The following is a 21,020-nucleotide window of genomic DNA, read 5'->3' on the forward strand; positions in this document are numbered from 1 at the left end:
ATGTAATTATTAATTGCGTTGTTGCTTTGTATTTTACTATGTCTAGCCTTTCTCGTGCTTTGCTTTTTGTACAAATGGGAAATGCAAGTTTTCCAACTGGAAATTCCAAGATCACTTTTTTAACCCCCCATAGTGTCCTTTACCCCAACCCCCACATTAGTGTCCTCTGCCCTCCTTCACATTACCCCCCCCCCACAGTTATGTACTCTCCCCCCAACAGTAGTGTCCTCTGCCCCTTTGCTACCCCCCCACATTAGTGTCCTCTGTCCCCCATAGCAGGGTACTTTGCCCCCCTTCTCATCACCCCCCACTGTAGTGTCCACTGCCCATCGATATCAGTGTCCTCTGCCCCCTTCACATCACCCCCCTCAACTGAAGTGGCCTCCACTCCTCATAGTAGTGTCCTCTGTCCTGTCCCCCCCGCCCACCACCAGCATCCCAGGCCCCCCAATCAGTGTCCTTTGCCCTCCTTTACATCCTCTGTCCCACAGAAATGGCAACATACTTGGAGCTAGAAGTCGAGGAATTTGGGTAGTGTTGTAGCTACAGCCGTGGCCAAAAGTTTTGAGAATGACACAAATATACATTTTCACAAAGTCTTCTGCCTCAGTTTTTATGATGGTAATTTGCATATACTCCAGAATGTTATGAAGAGTTGTCGGATGAATTGCAATTAATTGCAAAGTCCCTCTTTGCCATGAAAATAAACTTTATCGTATAAAAAAAAAAAAACATTTCCACTGCTTTTGTGAAGAAGGCTTCAGGGCGCCCAAGAAAGTCCAGCAAGCGCCAGGAGCGTCTCCTACAGTTGATTCAGCTGCGGGATCGGGGGAACCACCAGTGAAGAGCTTGCTCAGGACTGGGAGAAGGCAGGTGTGAGTACTTTGGGGCACGCACAGTGAGGAGAAGACTTTTGGAGGATGGCCTGGTGTCAAGAAGGGCAGCAAAGAAGCCACTTTTCTCCAGGAAAAACATCAGGAACAGACTGATATTCTGCAAAAGGTACATGGATTGGACTGCTGAGGACTGGGGGAAAGTAATTTTCTCTGATAAATCTCCTTTCCGTTTGTTTGTGGCATCAGAAAAAACCTTGTCCAGAGACGAAAAGGTGAGCGCTACCATCAGTCCTGTGTCATGCCAACAGTAAAGCATCCTGAGACCATTCATGTGTGGGGTTGCTTCTCAGACAAGGGAGTGGGCTTACTCCAAATTTTGCCTAAGAACACAGCCATGAATTAAGAATGGCACAAAAACATCCTCCGAGAGCAACTTCTCCCAACCATCCAGGAACAGTTTGGTGTTTTTTCCAGCATGATGGAACACCTTGTCATAAGGAAAAAGTGATAACTAAGTGGCTTGGGGAACAAAACATTGAAATTTTGGGTCCAAGGCCAGGAAAATCCCCAAACCTTAATCCCATTGGGAACTTGTGATCAATTCTCAAGAGAAGGGTGAAAAAAAAAAAAAACACAAATTCTGACGACCTCTAAGCATTGGTTATGCAAGAATGGGCTGCCATCAGTGGCCCAGAAGTTGATTCGGGGAGGGGGGGGGGGGGTCGAATTGCAGAGGTCTTGAAAAAGAAGGGTCAATACTGCAAATATTGACTCTTTGCATCAACTTCATTTAATTGTCAATAAAAGCCTTTGACCCTTTTGAAATGCTTGTAGCTAAAGGGAATTCCATTATGTGTATCATTGGAGTCAATCGACTGTGACCCTCTTTCTATTGCAAATTTACTATGGTTACCTCCTACAAAGCGGAAGAAAAATCACAAAACCTATTACCAAACACAGCCTTTCCATTTGGTACAGATTGAAAACCAGATTTGGACCCTCCTCTCATTCTTACGTAACCCTTCTTCTACCCAGTCTGGTCCTTCCCAAATTATTTTTCAGAGTGGTCAAATGTAGGTTTAATTGGAGTCCATCATTTATTTAATTCTCAAAATATCATACAATTTCCGGACTTATGCAAAACATATTCCCTCCCATCCACAGAAACCTTTCGATATCTCCAAATTAAATTTTTTTTTTTGGAACACAACAAACTCACTGACACACAAACTTCTGACTTCACAGTCTTTGAAAATGCTTGCAAATCGGACCCCCATAGACGTGGGCTTATTTCTGTCATATCTGAACAATTACTCTCTCATGTAACCGCTTCTCCTCCAACATACACAACCAAATGGAAAACTGACCTTCATCTTCAACCAAATGAACTAGACTGGTTTCAAATTTGGCAAACAACTAAATCAGCCACACCAAATATAGTGGCTCTCGAAACAAATGAGGTGCTAACTAGGTGGTATCTGGTCCCATCCAGAATATCCCAAATTTCCCCCCAATATTCCTCTCACGGTTTTCGAGGCTGTACTACTCCTGGTTCACACGTACATATATGGTGGGAATGTCTCATAGTAAGCTCCTTTTTGGTCAGAAATCTTCAAAATTCTTTCTACTATATTCAATATAACCCTTAAACCCGATCCCTCAGTAGCACTTCTCAAAACCACAAATCAAAACGCACCGCCAATTCAAATTACTTCTTTTTATAACCACGGCAGCTCAACAAACTGTAGCAAAAGCGTGGAAATCAAACTCTCTCTGCATAGAGTCACACAATCTATGATACATGCTAAAACTGAAGCTATACTGCTAGATAAAGTTTCTAATTTTGAATCCTTATGGAGACCTTGGATCATTTACCCCCTGGATTGGACTGTTCACTAATTTTTCCCTGAGAGATTATAATATCCACCCCGCTACTATGATTACCTTCACCTGATTCTCTAACCATTGATCCCCCTGGACATTTCTTTCTCTCTCCCCTCTGTGCCCTATCCCCTCTACTGGGTTTATTCTTGTTAATTATCTGATATACCAACTGTAATAGAAGATGCTTTGAATGGTTGGGATTTTTGACCTTCACACCAGATAAAGCCAAGCCAAGAGAAGGAACTTGGCCCTGGTTTAGCCTAGTTTATTCCCCCAGCTATTCTACAACGCATTAACTTATATATTTCTTTATAGCAGTGGTTCTCAACCTTTCTAGTGCCGTGACCCCTTGATACCATTTTCCAAGTTGTGGGGACCCCTAACAGTAAAATTATTTTCGTAGCGTGGGTTATCCGCACCCAAGGCAAGACAAGTAATTTGGGCCCCTAACCCATGAACATTTAGTGCTCCCCTCCACTCATATGCTGCGTACACACGGTCAGGAATCTGTGACAACAAATGTTCGATATGAGCTTTTGGACGGATATTCCGACCGTGTGTAGGCTCCATCGGACATTTGCTGTCAGAATTTCCGACAACAAATGTTTGAGAGCCGGTTCTCAATTTTTCTGACAACAAAAGTTCTTGTTGGAAATTCCGATCGTCTGTATGCAATTCCGACGCACAAAAATTCTATGCATGCTCGGAATCATTGAACTTTTCTCGGCTCGTCGTAGTGTTGTATGTGACCGCGTTCTTGACGTTCGGAATTTCTGACATTTGTGTGCAAGACAAGTTTGAGCGAACAATCCGCCGGGGAAAAAAAATACACGGTTTTGTTGTCGGAATGTCTGATTGTGTGTACGCAGCAATACGGTGTTAAAACCCCTTATGGTACATTTTAGGATGTACCACTCTTTCTCTTTCTTCTAATTTCTTTCCCTTTTATCTCACTCTATTCTAATTTCTTATTTTTTCCCCATCCCTCTCTCTAGCTGTCTTTCTTGTTCTTTCTCTTATTCTTTTTCTCCCTTCCATGTATTCTCAATTTGTATCCCTTCTCTTACTCCTTGGTGGGGTGCTGGCGGGGAGTTGGGATGAGTGGCAGTGCTGATGGGGGGTGGGATCAATGGCAGTGCTGGTGAGGGGTGGGTCAGTGGCAGTGCTGGGGGAGTTCTGATGAGCCAACTTAGGTGCTCTTGATCAAGGTCATCTGCTGATCTAAAAACTGTAATGTGGACTTTTAATGGCAAATATAATCACAGGTAGTGTTACTCACTGTGTCTTCAGCTTCACTGTGTCTCAAACTTTGTGGTCGAAATCAGGAGATAGGGCCAGCCATTCCATGAACTGAAGGGTCGCTTGCAAAGAGGCTGAGTGGGCAGCCGCGGGCTCCAGGAACAGCCCAGCTGGGCGGCCACAGGCTCAAGAGACAGCCCTGCTGGGCAGCCGCAAAAGGTCTGGGAGAGTGGTGCAGACTTCAGTAGCAGCCCAGGATTCGGTGACCCCTGGCAAATCAACATTCGACCCCCAGGTTGGAAACCACTGCTTTATAGGTTCATCCAATTCTATTCTCTTCATAGATGACATAATTATATTATATTATTTCAACTTAATTTCTCAATTACTTATCGTCAAATAGCTGCCATGAAGCTATGATTATGACACTTCATGTTACATAATCTTATCCTACAATCCGCTAGGTTATCTATTTTCATTTGCATTTGTAAGAGTTACTTTCCTAAATGATTACGCCTTTTTCTACTATACTATTGTACATGTTCTGTTAATAGAATATCTATTTCTATCAAATTTTTGTATGTGCTCTGTTAATAGGATTTAATTGATAATTATAAAATTCAATAAAATATTTGAAACAGAAAAAAAAAAGGAAATGCTTGTAGCTATATTGCAGTATACCATTAGTAACATCTGATAAAAACAAACTTTGTGAAAATTAATATTTGTGTCTTTCTCAAAACTTTTGTACAAGTGTGTACTATTTTTTATTTTATTTTTATTTTTTAGTATGCAGATGCAAGCAATAGTCTTAGCCAGATTTACGTACGCCGGCGTAACTTTGTGCGGGCGTAACGTATGTCATTTACGTTACACCGCCGCAAGTTAGAGAGGCAAGTGCTGTATTCACAAAGCACTTGTGTCCTAAGTTACGGTGGCATAGCGTAAATGTGCCGGCGTAAGCGCGCCTAATTCAAATTGGGAAGAGGTGGGCGTGTTTTATGCTAATAAGGCATGACCCCACGTAATTGTCGTTTTGAACGTACAGTGCATGCGCGCCGTCCGTGGACGTAACCCAGCGCGCATGCTCCAAATTACGCCGCAAAGACTCATTGGTTTCGACGTGAACGTAAATTACGCCCAGCCCTATTCTGAATCGACTTACGCAAACGACATGAAATTCGACGCGGTTCCGACATCCGTACTTAACATTGGCTGCGCCATCTTTTTGGTGGAATATCTTTAGGCCTGAAAACGCCTTACGTAAACGGCGTATCTTTACTGCGACGGGCAAGTGTACGTTCGTGAATGATTTACGCATTCTAGGCGTAAATAAGCGTACACGCCCGGCGTAAATAGACAGCTAAGATACGACGGTGCCGGCGGTCGTATCTTAGCTAGATTTAAGTGTATCTCAATTTGAGAATACACTTAAATATACGACGGCGCAGATTCGGAGTTATGACGGCGTATCTACTGATACGCCGGCGTAACTCTACCTGAATCTGGCTATATATTTTTTTTTTTTTTTAAGCAGTGAGTGATTTGGCACAACAACGTTCAGCAGCTGGTTTTAAGAAATCTAACATTTTTTTTTCTTCTGGGTGTGAATGGTGAAGTATCATCACCCAAGCCCACCGGCCCCCACATATAATATTTCTGCAAATGTCCTCCTGTTTTTTCCCCAGCCTAATTCTCCCCCCGGAGGGAAGACACTCCCAGTATAACCCATAGCAGACCAGTACAGTATTTATAATTTACCACCAGCTCAAGTGGGAGAGATGACACTGGAATGGCTCTAGTCACTCCTACCAGTTTTGAACTATAAAGCTAAGCTAAATCCTGGTGAGTAGGCCCCATAAAGTGCGTACCTTTTGTTGTTTAGAATAATCTTCTTAAGAGCACCATTGCGGCTTCCTGAAATACCCCAACTTTTAGGAGCATGCCAACTATGGTTTGCATAGAAACTTCGGCAGGCTCCCTTAGTGCTGTCAAGAGGATTATTCTAACAATGGTAGTCTCTGTCACCATATGGTGCCCGCTACAGAGCACTTGGCTTAAGAGTTTGTTACTCAGTAAGGGCTGTTTTAAAGCCGTACTCAAGGCAGACGGCTAAATACACAGATGGAATACGTATAAGGGTGCTGTTTTTTTTTTTTACCAGATAAAGGATTCTAATTCTGTCTGTCCAGTTCTAAAATGTACAGAGTTCTGCTACATATTGCAGCCCCGTTTTGGCAGGGCAGGAGAGACCTGCTTTTTCTCTGCTGCAGTAAAGTAACTCTTGCAGGTCTTGTCCCCCCACGAGCCAGTGATTGGATAGAGAAAAGAAGAAGTAGCTAATCAGACTGACCCTTTTTTATCACATGAGCACTGCAACACAACCGACTTGCTCATTTAACTGCTTGCCGACTAGCCGCCGCAGTTCTACAGTGGCAGGTCGGCTCCCCTGCGCAAGAGCCCATAGCTATACGTCAGCTCTTGACGCGCTCGCCCCCGACTCCCGTGCGTGTGCCCGGCGGGCGTGATCGCCGCCGGGCACACGTGATCGCTCGTTACAGAGCGAGGACCGGGAGCTGTCTGTGTAAACACACAGCTCCCGGTCCTGTCAGGGAGAGAAATGCTGATCTTCTGTTCATACAATGTATGAACAGAAGATCAGTCATTTCCCCTAGTCAGGCCACCCCCCCTTCAGTTAGAACACACCCAGGGAACATACTTAACCCCTTCCCCGCCCGCTAGTGTTAACCCCTTCACTGCCAGTGGCATTTTTATAGTAATCCAATGCATTTTTATAGCACTGATCGCTATAAAAATGACAATGGTCCCAAAAATGTGTCAAAAGTGTTCCGAAGTGTCTGCCATAATGTCACAGTACCGGGAAAAAAAATCGCTGATCGCCGCCATTACTAGTAAAAAAAAAATATTAATAAAAATGCCATAAAAATACCCCTTATTTTGTAAACGCTAAAAGTTTTGCGCAAACCAATCAATAAACGCTTATTGCTATTTTTTTTTACGAAAAATATGTAGAAGAATACGTATCGGCCCAAACTGAGGAAAAATTTTTTTTTTTTATATATTTTTGGAGGATATTTATTATAGCAAAAAGTAAAAAATATTCTTTATTTTTTTTTCAAAATTGTCGCTCTATTTTTGTTTATAGCGCAAAAACTAAAAATCGCAGAGGTGATCAAATGCCACTAAAAGAAAGCTCTATTTGTGGGAAAAAAAGGACCCCAATTTTGTTTGGGAGTCACGTCGCACGACCGTGCAATTGTCAGTTAAAGCGACGCAGTGCCGAATCGCAAAAAGTGCTCTGGTCTTTGACCAGCAATATGGTCCGGGGGTTAAGTGGTTAATAGTCAGAAAATTAGGTCACTTCAGGCTGGCCCCTTTTCCAGGTATAGCTATGTAAAATATTAGTAGAGTAAAAACTTGGTTTGCGAGCATAATTCATTCCAGAAACATGCTTGTAATCCAAAGTACTTGTATATCAAAGCATTTTTTTTACAGGGTATAAAAGAGAAGCACCTCTAAGTGTAGCAATAAGGTGCTAAATGTTATACCATCTTTTTTTTTTTTTTAAATCAGTAAAATGGTTTATTGTGCCAAAAATATAAGTACGGTTATACCATCTTTAAATGTAACCATATTGCTACGTTTAGAGGCTCCTCTCTTCTTTTTTAATACTTAGTTGTGACATGACGCTACTCTTATATCAAGACATCGCTTGTATATCAAGGCAAGATTTATTAAAACATTTTTGCTTGTCTTGCAAAATGCTCTCAAACCAAGTTACTCTCAAACCAAGGTTTTACTGTAAATAAGTGTCTATACTGTTTAAAATCCAATAATACACAGTCTCATCCTTCTCTGCACATGCTCAGTTACTCTCGATTTGTAGGCAGTTTTTGGCACCGCTGAACTTGTAGAGGCCAACCTGCTGAAAGCCTAAGGCTGCATTCACACCTGAGCGTTTTGTCGCCTGAAGTGCGACGCTCAAAAACGCTAGAGGGGAAAAAATACATTATTCCCTATGGAGATGGTTAACATCTCCACTCCAAAACGCCTGACGCCGAACGCCTGAAGCTCAAATAAGTTCCGTACCCTTTTTTGTCGCACGAATCGGGCGGTTTGGGCGTTTTTGAGCGTTTCTATTTCCCATAGAAAGTAATGGAAACGCTCGATTCAAACGACTAGCACGACAACAAGAGTTTGCTACGGGCGTTTTGTCGCTTTAATCAATAGAACATTTCACCCAGGCAGAAGATAAAAAAAATCTACCAACATAGCAACAAGTGATGAAAACATGATAATTTTTCCTATTGGCTAAGATAAAAAACGTCGAAGTACAAAAACGTCGGACAACGCTGTATTCAAAAGTGCAAATAAGCATGAATACGCGCGTATATAATTATACGGTGGCAGGTTGGCTCTATTGCACAAATCGCCGCAGCTGTAAATAGATTCGTGCAATAGATTGAGTGGTGGCGTGGCACCGGAGCCGATGCCCGTGACCGATGATGTCTGATGGCCACCACAGAGAGCCAGAATGGGGATCTGTCAATGTAAACAAACAGATCCCCGTTCTGACAGGGGAAGAGAGAGTGATTGTCTGTTCCTAGTGATCAAGAACAGCGATATGTCTCCTCCTTTAGTCAGTCCCCTCCTCCCACAGTTAGAAACACCTCCCAGGGAACACATTTAACCCCTTGATCCCCACTAGTGTTACCCCTTCATTGCCAGTGACATTTATACAGTAATCAGTGGCTATTTTTAGCTCTGATCGCTGTATAAATGTCAATGGTCCCAAAAAAGTGTCCGGTCTGTCCGTCGCAATGTCGCAGTCCTTTTTTACTAGTAAAAAAATTAATAATACAAATGCCACAAATCTATCCCATAGTTTGTAGACGCTCTAAATTGTGCGCAAACCAATCAATATACGCTTGTGATTTTTTTTTTTTTTTTTAACCAAAAATATGTAGAAGAATATACATTGGCCTAAACTGAGGAAGAATTTTTTTAAAAACATTTTTGTGGATATTTATTATAGCAAAAGTAAAAAATATTGCTTTTTTTTTCAAAATTGTCGCTCTCTTTTTGTTTATAGCACAAAAAAATGAAAATCGCAGAGGTGATCAAATACCACCAAAAGAAAGCTCTATTTGTGGAGAAAAAAATGACACAAATTTTGTTTGGTTACAACGTCACACGACTGCGCAACTGTCAGTTAAAGTGACGCAGTGCCGTATCGCCAAAAAAAAAAATGGCCTGATCAGGAAGGGCGGTAAATCCGGTACCTGTCTCAGGCTGTCAGAAAGCCGTTGATGCCAGACGCTCCAAAGCCCAGCACTCCAGTGAGCGCAGTGGGGAGGGGGCAGAGCCGAGAGTCAGTGATTGAAAGTCAACAGCTCTCCTTTGCTAATGGAGCATTAAGACCTGAGTGATTTGGCGGTGTTAGAGCTGGCAGGAGACAGCATCCACCTAGGTAAGTGGCCTTGAGGCGATTTAGTTTGCATTTGTAGCGTTATACAAGTTATTCATTCATTCATTCAAGTATCATTCTAACAAAAAAAAAAAATCCCATACTCCTTTTTTAATGCTTTAGAAAAACTTTAACCACTTAGGACCGGAAGGACAAGAAGGATGTTCCCCCTTAATGACCAGGGGCGACGTTGTACCCAAACAGAATTGACGTCCTTTTTTCCCCGCAAATAGAGCTTTATTTTAGTGGTATTTGATCACCTCTGCGGTTTTTATTGATTGCGCTATAAACTGAAAAAGACAATTTTGAAAAAAAAAATATATATATTTTTAACTTTTTGCTGTAATACACATCCAAAAAAAAAATTTTTTTTTTCATAAGTTTAAGCCAATATGTACTCTTCTACATATTTTTGGTAAAATTTTAAAGCAGGACTGCGACATTGCAGCAGACAGATCGGACACTTTTGAAATTTTTTGGGACCATTGACATTTATACAGTGATCAGTGCTAAAAATAGCCACTGATTACTGTATCAATGTCACTGGCAGGGAAGGGGTTAACACTAGAGGGCGATCAAGGGGTTAAATGAGTTCCCTAGGGAGTGTTTCTAACAGGTGGGGGATGTGACTGCCTGGAGGAGGAGACCAATCGCTGTTCCTAATCAGTAGGAACAGCAGATCTGTCTTTCCTCCCCTGACAGAAAGGAGACCTGTCTATTTACATTGACAGATCTCCATTTTGTCTCTGTCAGGAGCGATCGCGGGTGGCTGGCGGGCATCGAGCCCCCTGGGCATGTGTATGGGCTCCAGGGTCACGCCACCTAGTGGTCTTAAAGCGACCGATGTACAATTGCAGCAATTCGCCCAGGGGAGCCAACCTGCCGCAGAATAACTGTGGCGGCTGGTCCTTAAGCGGTTAAGGAGAAGCGGAAGACTGATGAGCTCATCTCTCTGTTACTCTGCACAACTGATTAGCTCCTTGTGCTTCTTCTCTGAGCTCTGCTGCACAGGCACTGAATGATGCTGACATCAATTCTAATTCAGATACTTGCACTTTTTACTAAATGTTATGATGTATTATTGAATGCAGAGCTGCATTCCTTTTATATTTGCCTTCAGTTCTGCACCGTGGTCAGACTTCTCTCAATGTTTTATAGTTGGTAAGGTTGGATAAAGACACTAGTCTATCCAGTTCAACCCGTTTGAGGGTGTGTTTGTGTTCTCTTTTCTATATGCTTCGACGTTTTTTTTATCATTAGCCTGGAGTTCCGCTTTAATAACGGCACATAATTAATGATTTGCCTCCCAGATCCTTCCCTTCCAGTCTGCACATGTAAAATCCCCCTCTACCACCAACAATACCCGATGGCAGGGCTGCATTTTGTGTTTACACCACCTGAAAGGACTGTCTGATGAGTGTTTTGTTTGGCCTGTGCCTGCCAGGTAGAGAATATATGTTGATATGTATACATAAGACAAAATATTCCCACACCCAAATCCATATCTCGTCATTCAGATGTTTTGAAGACACAAGATGTCCCATTTACACTGTCTAAATGTACATATCCTATTTTTTTGTCTCTGCAGCATGAGAAAGGAGTCTTAGGATCTGCTGCTGCTGCTGCTCTAGACTCACCAAATCGGTAAGTTCATCTTCTTCTTTGTTCACTTTTTTCTGGATGTTATTTCATGCAAGGCTTTCAAATTGGGGTTTAATTGTGTCGGTAAAACTACAAGAATTGGATATGAATACTCTACAAGCCTCGAAAGCAAATTTTAGTATGAAGATGACAAGAACAATACACAACCACACAAGACTTAACATTTTATAACATAGGATATTTTATGGTGGACTTGTAGGGCTGAAAAGGTTGTGAGATCGTCAGATGAAGATGGGGCCACTCTCACTTTTTAATTTGGGACGCAGTGAGGGGTTCCTATCTATGGATTTGTGAACAGGAACGGGGGAAGGTTTGTTGTTAAGGGCGAAAAGGGTAGGGGCAAGAAGGGTAAAGGTTAAAAAGGTTGTCTTACCTTGAGGAACTTAGAGATTTTGTAGTGTGTATTGTGTAGTGTGTAACGTTTGTAAAGCTTGAAATAATGTGCGAAAGCCAGAGGCCTCAAAAGGTTCAAAGCAGGGGGTGGGATATAAAGTCATCAAATTGTTGTGAGTCTTTTATATACAATTTGTGGACAGGGAGAGGGTTAAGAAGGGCAAAAGGGTAGGGGCACAAATAATATATATAAAAAAAAAAAAAAAAAACATGCATTGAACCTCATGAGGCCAAGGGGGCATGATATAAAGTCTTCAAATTGTTGTGAGTCTTTTATATACAATTTGTGGACATGGAGTGGGGATGGTTGGGTGTTAAGAAGGGCAAAAGTGTAGGGGCAGGTATGGTAAAGGTAAAGAGGTTTTCTTTCCCTGAGGAACTCCTCGATTTTGTAGTGTGAATGCATTCGTGAAGGTTGAAATAGGGTGGGAAAGCCAGAGGCCTCAATGCACAGGGTGTTTTTTTTTTTATATATAGGCTTTGTGGACGGGGGGGGGGGGGGGTGGTTGGGTGTTAAGAAGGATGTAACAGTAGAGGGAAGAAAGGATAGGGCAGGTAGGGTTAAGGTTAAGAGTTTACCTTCTGGGGAATTGGGGAACTCTCACTTTATTATGAAGTATGTGGGCGAGGGGTTCTTATCTATGGATTTGTGAATAGGTAGGTGGGGAAGGTTGGGTGTTAAGAATGGCAAAAGGGCAGGGGCAAGAAGAGTACAGGTTAAGGCTGCATTCACACTTTAGCGCAGCGTTTTGTATCGCGATTTGCCGCGACAAATTGCAGCGTTTTGCCGCGACAAAACACTTCGTTTTTTCACCTTGTTTTCGCTGGAGGGGTGATTTAACATTGTCGGAACGCCGAAGCCGCCTGAAAAAAAGGGTCAGGGACTTGTTTTGAGCTTCAGGCGTACGGTGTTTCGGCTAGAATGTCTTCAAATCCTTGTGAGTCTTTTATATACAATTTATGGACAGAGAAGGGGGGTGGTTGGGTGTTAAAAAGGGTGAAAGAGAGAAGAAAGGATAGGGGCAGGGAGGGTTTACCCTCTGGGAGATGGGGGAACTCTTACATTTTTATAAGGGGTGGGGACAAGGCGTTTCTATCTATGGATTTGTGCACAGAGAGGGGGGAAAGTTGGGTGTTAAGAAGGGACGAAAGGGTAGCAGCAAGTAGGGTAAAGGTTAAAAGGTTGTCTTTTCCTAGGGAACTCCTTGATTTTGAGGTGTGAAGGTCCATAGCCTTTGTGAAGTTTGAAATAGGGTTGGAAGGCCAGAGGCCTCAAAAAGGTTCAATGCAGGGGGTGGGATAGAACGTCTGCAAATCGTTGTGAGTCGGTTGGATGTTAAGATGGGTGAAAGGGTAGGGGCAAGTAGGGTAAAGGTTAGGAGGTTGTCTTTCCCTGAGGAACTCTGCAATTTTGTAGTGTGTGGTGTGAAGGTCCATAACGTTTGTAAAGGTTGGAATAGGGTGGTAAAGCCAGAGGCTTCGTTGTGAGTCTTTTATATACGATTTGTGGACAGGGAAGTGATATGGTTGGATGTTAAGGATGAAATAGTAGAGGCAAAAAAGGATAGGGGCAGGTAGGGTAAAGTTACTCTCTGAGGGATGGGGGAACTCTCACTTTTTAATGAAGAATGGGGGAGAGGGGTTCCAATCTATGAATTTGTTGACAGGGAGGCGGAGGTTGGGTGTTGGGAAGGGTGAAAGGAGCAAGTAGGGTAATGGTTAAAAGGTTGTCTTTCCTTGAGGAACTCTGCAATTTTATAGTGTTTGTGTGAAGGTCCATAGTGTTCGAAAAAGGGTTAGAATGCAAGAGATCTCAAAAGGTTCAATGCAGGTGGTGGAATATAAAATCTCTGTGAATCTTTTATATGCATTCATACAGGGCTATTGTGTTAAAGAAATGATCTGTACAAGCATTTGTCTGTCAGTCTGGTAGACTGGGTAATAACAAACCTGTATTTGTGAGGATGCTGTTTGTCTTATGTCAACTTCCTGCTGGTCTAGAAAACCATGTTACTCCTGAGGGACTGTTTAGACTGAAATAGCTTGGACGTTACAAAACTTTGAAGTGTATCTAAAGCCAACATTTTTTTTTCCTTTCCGCTTTGGATGGATCAGGACAGACTTAGAACCTCTAGCAGGTTATATGTGTAGCCATTGGGAAGATATACCTTTCTGTTTGTCCAGGTGAGCATTGTCCCTGAAGCTGAAAGTGATGGGACATCAAAAATACAATGTGATTTTAAAAGGATGGTGCAAAAGTAAAGCTGATTCATTCATAGCGGACTGAACCTAACACAACTGTATTAAGATGACAAAACATGTTAATTGTCCACGTTTTCCAATCTGAGCCCCATTGGAGATACAACAGGCAGGGCCGGGACAAGGGGTGGGTGGGAGGGGCGGCTGCCCTGGGCTGACAGGAGTAGTGACAGCGGCAGTGATTTTAACAAGTGAGTGACTGCTGGGTGTAGGATGCCCTAAGCTTGCACATAATGAACGGAGGAGGGGGCGCAGTTTGTTTGTTTTTTGGTATTTTTGCCCTTGGAGCAGAAAGACCTTGTCCCGGCACTGACAACAAGTTTCGAGATGGTACTCCAGTTCTGTCCAGACACAGCATGTCCTCGGATATTGACTCCACTGGTCTTTCAGGTCTTGGAGGGGACATACACCAAGTCCATCTGGTGATTACAGAGGCCAGGGGAACATTGGTGAGTTGTTCCTTCCTGCACAGCCGATCAAACGTTCTGGTAGGGTATCGTTATTCAAGTATCGGCAAATATACAAGTAGAAATGAGGAGGAGCACTGTCCTGCTGAAAGACTAGGTGGGGCAGATCTTCCTACATCTGTGGCATATGCCATTCTGTAATCATGTCCAGGTAGGAGCAACCAGTGACAGTATCTTCAGCAATCGTAAATGGCAGTCATCTTTCGGGTCACCAACGGGGCTCACATCGAAAATGTGTAGCGCAGAGGTAAAAATAGGACAATTCTAGTGGTAACTTTCTAAGAGATTATTTTTCTTACCTTGGAGAGATTTCCTCCCACTTCCTATTGTGTCTCTTCTTGAGAGGCCTCTTCACATGGTCACGATGCCCTGAATTTACTGCAAGCTACCACAGCTCACTGTAATGGTTGAACCAAAGCACTCTTTCAATAGCGGAAACAAAATTGCAGTGGAGCACAATAGCTTGTAAAAAAAAAAAAAATACGTTTGGGAAAAAAAATGGGCAGCATATCTAAATATACATACAACTTACCTCACAATGCTTGCAAAACGCAACATTGTAAAAAACGCTTCTCACACCTTATTAACTCTCATGTATTAATGGCCGACGTTGATAAGTCCTGCTGCTGTAACCAGGCCCTCAGCATGACTGTACGAAGCCAGATTTGAAACAATCCGGTATGATGAGGCAGTGATCAGCCCATGTACGGCTCCCCTTGGGGGCAATAATGAGCGTTTTCGACCATCGGAAGTTCTTGTTATCTCACACAGAGATTTATCAATTTGTTGGAAAGTATCTCTGCATGTGGGCTCTGAGCATTCCTTTCTTCTGTAGAGAAAGAGGGGGGGGGAAGAATGTGTTACTATGCAGATGCTGCCTTCATTCGGCCAAAAAACATCACCTGGCACATACTTCTATGAAGACCATGGACGTCCAGATGTCTCGTCACCTGTCATTCCTCCATGTGATGTCTGCCAGTCTATATCCAGACTTCCTTTAAAACTAGAACCTCATCTTGTGTTGTCTTAAAGTGGAAGGCAAGTCAAGTGTTACTAAACTCACAACAGTAAAATCAGTCTGTATATGAAGTAAAGCATGCTTGTTATACTCACTGTGGAAACTAAAGCCGCGTACACACGATCAGTTTTCTCGTCGTGAAAACTGTCATGTTTTCTCTTGGACGAGAAAAACAGCCATGTAGGCTCACCAGCAGTTTTCCCAATGAGAAAACCGCAGAGAATCACGACGAGAACATTTTTCTCGTCTCGAATCGCGCCGTTTTTTGGGCCGGCAGTTTTCCCATAGGGAAACACTGCTAGGGAACCTACACAAGGCTGGTTTTCTCAACCAAGAGAAAACCTTTAGGGAAAACCGGACATGTGTCCTCAACTTTCCCATCGTGTTTCTCAGCGGTGTTTTCACCGCCGAGAAATTCGATCGGGTGTGCGTGGCATAAGGGGTTAATCCTCCACATTGTGTAAAAAGGCTGTTTGATCTTGTCTTCACAGTCCCCAATCCATATCTTGATAGTACATAGCCTTGGAATCACTCTGCACATGCTCAGTTTGGTGTGTATTGCTAGAGAGTATTTTTTCCTCTAGGAAGGCACCATGTGATCAACACAGGACCAATCAGCACTGTCCAGACAGAGGGTCAGGCGTCCTGCAGCCACATAGGACAGTCAAAGGAGAATGAAAACTCCTCCTACATGCTTTAACCAGTCACTGATATAAGTCACAAAGCTGCTATATACTGCTGATAAGAAAAGGTATTTAGCAGTTTATATTTACTAAAATAATTGCATTTTCGTGTTCTGGGTACTGTGGGAGACTAGATATAATAAATGCAGGCTCCTGGGGAGACCAGATATAGTGAATGCAGGCTCCTGGGGAGACCAGATATAATGAATGCAGGCTCCTGGGGAGACCAGATATAGTGAATGCAGGGTCCTGGGGAGACCAGATATAGTGAATGCAGGCTCCTGGGGAGACCAGATATAATGAATGCAGGCTCCTAAGGGGGCCAGATATAATGAATGCAGGCTCCTAAGGGGGCCAGATATAATGAATGCAGGCTCCTGGGGAGACCCGATATAGTGAATGCAGGCTCCTGGGGAGGCCAGATTTAATAAATGAAGGCTCCTGGGGAGACCAGATATAATGAATGCAGGCTCCTAAGGGGGCCAGATATAGTGAATGCAGGCTCCTGGGGAGGCCAGATATAATGAATGCAGGCTCCTGGGGAGACCAGATATAATAAATGCAGGCTCCTGGGTTTAGTAACACTTTAAATCTACTCCCAACCCTTTTCCATGCCTATTCTATACTACCTTGTAAAGTATTGGTGTCAAACTAAATTTTTTTGCGGGCCGCATCATCATTATAAATTGGTTGCATCTGTAAGACTATATAAACGGCTGGATTAGTGGGCTCTTGGTAGACCCAGACACACATCTCCTGTGGATCTTCTTTGATGCCTTGGGTGTTAGTGCAGATTTGCCCACACTTGATGGACCAGACATTAAATTAAACACTTCCTGTTTTGGGTTTGCAGGTGCATCAATTCTGATTGATGTTGCACCTAGGCGGGCACTCCCAGCTCGTTTTTCATCTATTATGCCACGTACACATGCTCGGAATCTCCGACAACAAATGTTCGATGGGTGCTTTTGGTCGGAAATTCCAACTTGTGTAGGCTCCATCGGACATTTGTTATCGGGAATTTTCGACAACAAAACTTTGAAACCTGGTTCTCAAATTTTCCGACAACAAAACCCATTCACGTAAATTCCGATCGTGTGTGGACAATTCCAACGCACAAAATTCCATGCATGCTCTGAATCAAGTATGAGACAAAATCGCGTTCGTAATGGAGATGGCACATTCGTCACGCTGTAACGGACTGAAAAGCACGAGGATGAAAAACGTGAATCGTCTTTTACCAAAATTCTACTAACACGACCGGTATTGAACTTCCCTTTAATAGATGATTTTGTCTCGGCATGGTGAAAAATAGACCTGCGTTGTTTCAATGCTTTTAGTTAAAAATTGCCATTTAACCTTCTATTTTCCTGCTGCTACCAGCAACTACCCCGGTACAATGCTCTGCTGTTCCTTGCTGACAGCCTCCCGTCCATGTATTTATCAGTGTGGGTTGGATGTATTTTTTTTTTCTTTCTGATCCGTTTGCTGCCTTTTGCAGCTCAAGTAGAAAATTGCTAATTTATGTACACTCACTGGCCACTTTATTAGGTACACCTTGCTAGTACCTTCATTCTTCGTGGAATAGATACAACAAGGTGTTGGAAACATTCCTCAGAGATTTTGCTCCATAGTGACTTGATAACATCACACAGTTGCTGCAGATTTGTCTGCTGCACATCCATGATGCCCATTTCCCCTTCCACCACATCCCAAAGATGCTCTATTGGATGAGATGTGGTGAGTGTGGAGGCCATTGGAGGACAGTGACCTCATTGTCCAGTGGTGAGATGATTGGAGGACAGTGACCTCATTGTCCAGTGGTGAGATGATTGGATCTTTGTGACATGGTGACATTATCCTTCTGGAAGGAACCATCAGAAGATGGGGACACTGTAGTCATAAAGGGATGGACATGGTCAGCAACAATACTCAGGTAGGCCGTGTTGTTTAAATGATGCTCAATTGGTACTAAGGGGCCCCAAGTGTTCCAAGAAAATATCCCCCACACCATTACACCACCCACCACTTGATAGCAGGCAAGATGGATCCATACTTTTACGTTGTTTATGCCAAATTTTGACACCACAATCTGAATGTTGCAGCTGAAATCGAGACACAGCAGACCAGGCAACATTTTGGTGAGCCTGCAAGAATTGTAGCCTCAGTTTCCTGTTCTTAGCTGACAGGAGTGGCAACCGGTGTGGTCTTTTGCTGCTGTAGCCCATATGCTTCAAGGTTTGATGTGTTGTGCGTTCAGAGATGGTATTCTGCATACCTTGGATGTAACAAGTAGTCATTTGAGTTACTGTTCCCTTTCTATCATTTGGAACCAGTCTGCCCATTCTCCTCTGACCTCTGACATCAACAGGTCATTTTCCTCCACACAACTCCCGCTCACTGGATATTTTCTCCTTTCCCCACCATTCTCTGTCAACCCGAGAAATGGTTGTGTGTGAAAATCCCAGTAGATCAGCAGTTTTTAAAATACTCAGACTAGCCCGTCTGGCACCAACAACCATGCCACGTTCAAAGTCACTTAAGTCCCCTTTCTTCCCCCATTCTGATGCTCGATTTGAAGTTCAGCAAGTTGTCTTCACCACGTCTAGCTACCTAAATGCATTGAGTTGCTGCCATGTGATTGGCTGATTAGCAATTTGTGTTACCAAGCGATTGAAAGCGGCCAGAGAGTTTATATGTCCATGATATGCCCCCCTCTTCCAGCCTGTGTCTCCTCTATCAACCCCCCCGTGTCACTGGGCACTTTGTCACGTAGCCTATACCATATTCAGACTGCGATCTCTGGAAGAAAGAAAGAAAAAAAAGCTGTTGAAATGATTTATTTGCACTTGGTGTGTTTTGAATGCATACATTAATATTAATATATTATATGGAGACAGGTTGTACTTTACTTTGGTTGGAATCTGTTATATAAACATTGCCAGTTACAAGAGGGTGTTACTAGTCGGAAGTAGATAATTAACCCTTTAATTGTGAAGTAGTGAGGCCTCGTAAGCATGAAGGTTTCTAAAAAGGAAAATCTGTTCTCTGTAGCAGCCAATCAAAGTTTGGCTTTTTTTTTTTGTCCCCTGTAAGATGCATTTTAGGACGTTTAATTTCCAATATTTTTATTCAGAATTTTTTTTAACACGTACAAGATCAGCAGTTACCGTTGTAATAGGAAGTAATTGTACATTAAGGCCCCGTACACACGACCGGATCTGTCAGCTGGGATTTATCCGCGGATCAGTTCCAGCAGATAAATCCGGTCGTGTGTACGGCCTAGCGGACATTTTTCGGCGGACATTTGTTCAGCCGACCGTTTTCCAGCGGATAAAAATTTCTTAGCATGCTAAGAAATCTATCCGCTGGAAACCTGTCTGTCGGACTTATCCGGTCGTCTGTACAGACTCACCGGATAAGTCAGACCAATCCCCATCCCTCGCATGCGTCGAAGTGATTCGACGCATGCGTGGAAGTATTTACCTTCCTGGGTCGCGCACGTCGCCGCGTCATCGTCGCGGCGACGGCGCGGCCACGTCACCGCGTATGTTTTCTGCAGGGATTTTGATCTGATGGTGTGTACAGCCATCAGATCAAAATCCGAAGCATAAATGTCCGATGGAAACGGTCCGGCGGACCGTTTTCATCGGATATCCGCTCATCTGTACAGGGCCTAACAAATCGGTTATGATTCGGTTGCATCACTGACAATCTTATTTTTATGTGAAGCTTTATGTATCATCGTCCACATATTAGATATACATGAAAAGGTCAAACCTAAACCGAAAAAAAGGACAAAAAACAAACAAAAGGAGGAACCTTGGGTATACACTGTAGAGCAGGGGTGCCCAACCTTTTGATGGCCGAGGGCCACTTAAGCGACTTAGTAACCAGTCGCGGGCCACAATGAGCGGAGTGGGCAGATGACAGGTCTGTGTCCATTCTGCATGTACAAAGCAGATATAGCCCAATCAACTCTATGGGCCCTCCGATCCAATCAGGTAGAAGGGGGCAGATCAACTTCTGTTTTTTTAGCAGATCGGATTGGAGGTAGGCAGGTGTAAACAAGTCTGTTTACATCTGCCGCTCCGATTGGGTTGGACCGTTCATGTGAAAGCGGCCTAAAGCCTCATACACATGATCAGTCCATCCGATGAGAACGGTCTGATGGACCGTTTTCATCGGTTAACCGATGAAGCTGACTGATGGTCCGTCGCGCCTACACACCATCGGTTAAAAAAACGATCGTATCAGAACGTGGTGACGTAAAACACGACAACGTGCTGAAAAAAACGAAGTTCAATGCATCCAAGCATGTGTCAACTTGATTCTGAGCATGCGTGGATTTTTAACCGATGGTTGTGCCTACGAACGACTGGTTTTGACCTATCGGTTAGGAATCCATCGGTTAAATTTAAAACAAGTTGGCTTTTTTTTAACCTATGGGGCCCACACACGATCAGTTTTGACTGATGAAAATGGTCCGTCAAACCTTTGTCCTCTGGTTAACCTATCGTGTGTACGAGGCCTTAGGCTGCTTTTGCACTGATGGTCTGTGGTCTATTGCGGCGCATTGTACTTGTGGTTTTCCCGCCGGTTAGCTGCACTTTACCATAGACGTCTATTATATCCTGCAGGTGTGGTGCACTTTCTAAAAAGCCACTTGCTTCCTCTACCGCTGGCTTCATTTACAACACTGATGCTCTTGGCTGGCAGGTCGGCAACCTGCAATCTGGGCTTGCCAAACAGCCATCCCAGAGCAGGAGGTCGCGGGCCACATCAGAGGGCTCCGCGGGCCACATGTGGCCCCCAGGCCACTGGTTGGGCACCCCTGCTGTAGAGCTTATGAAATGTAGGGATAACATCGAGTGACAGGGTTTTAAATTGTTCTGTGTCTTCCCCACTTATCACGCTGGAAATATTCAGCGCTTGGTGGGGGAAGACACATATATAGTGCAGTTATAATTTTGGGGCTCCTCTTCTGACTACAGATAGTACCCAGATGTATAGCATGGAGAACTGTGATGGGTAAATCCCTCTGCTAGAAGCAACCCATTAGCTTAACTTCCTAGTGTTCCCAGGGGCCAA

General features: G+C 43.4%; 1 protein-coding gene across 3 annotated transcripts in view; it reads left to right on the forward strand.

Moving 5' to 3' along the window:
* ZBTB20 (zinc finger and BTB domain containing 20) overlaps positions 1-21,020 on the forward strand; it is a 1,237,294-nt gene that overhangs the window by 362,748 nt on the left and 853,526 nt on the right. For all 3 annotated transcript variants that reach the window (XM_040339120.1, XM_040339122.1, XM_040339123.1), the window contains one exon: positions 11,036-11,091. The gene's annotated coding sequence lies outside the window, so the exon portion shown is untranslated. The remainder of the gene's footprint in view (positions 1-11,035; positions 11,092-21,020) is intronic.

Source organism: Rana temporaria, chromosome 2, assembly GCF_905171775.1.
Source record: "Rana temporaria chromosome 2, aRanTem1.1, whole genome shotgun sequence".
NCBI lineage: Eukaryota > Metazoa > Chordata > Amphibia > Anura > Ranidae > Rana > Rana temporaria.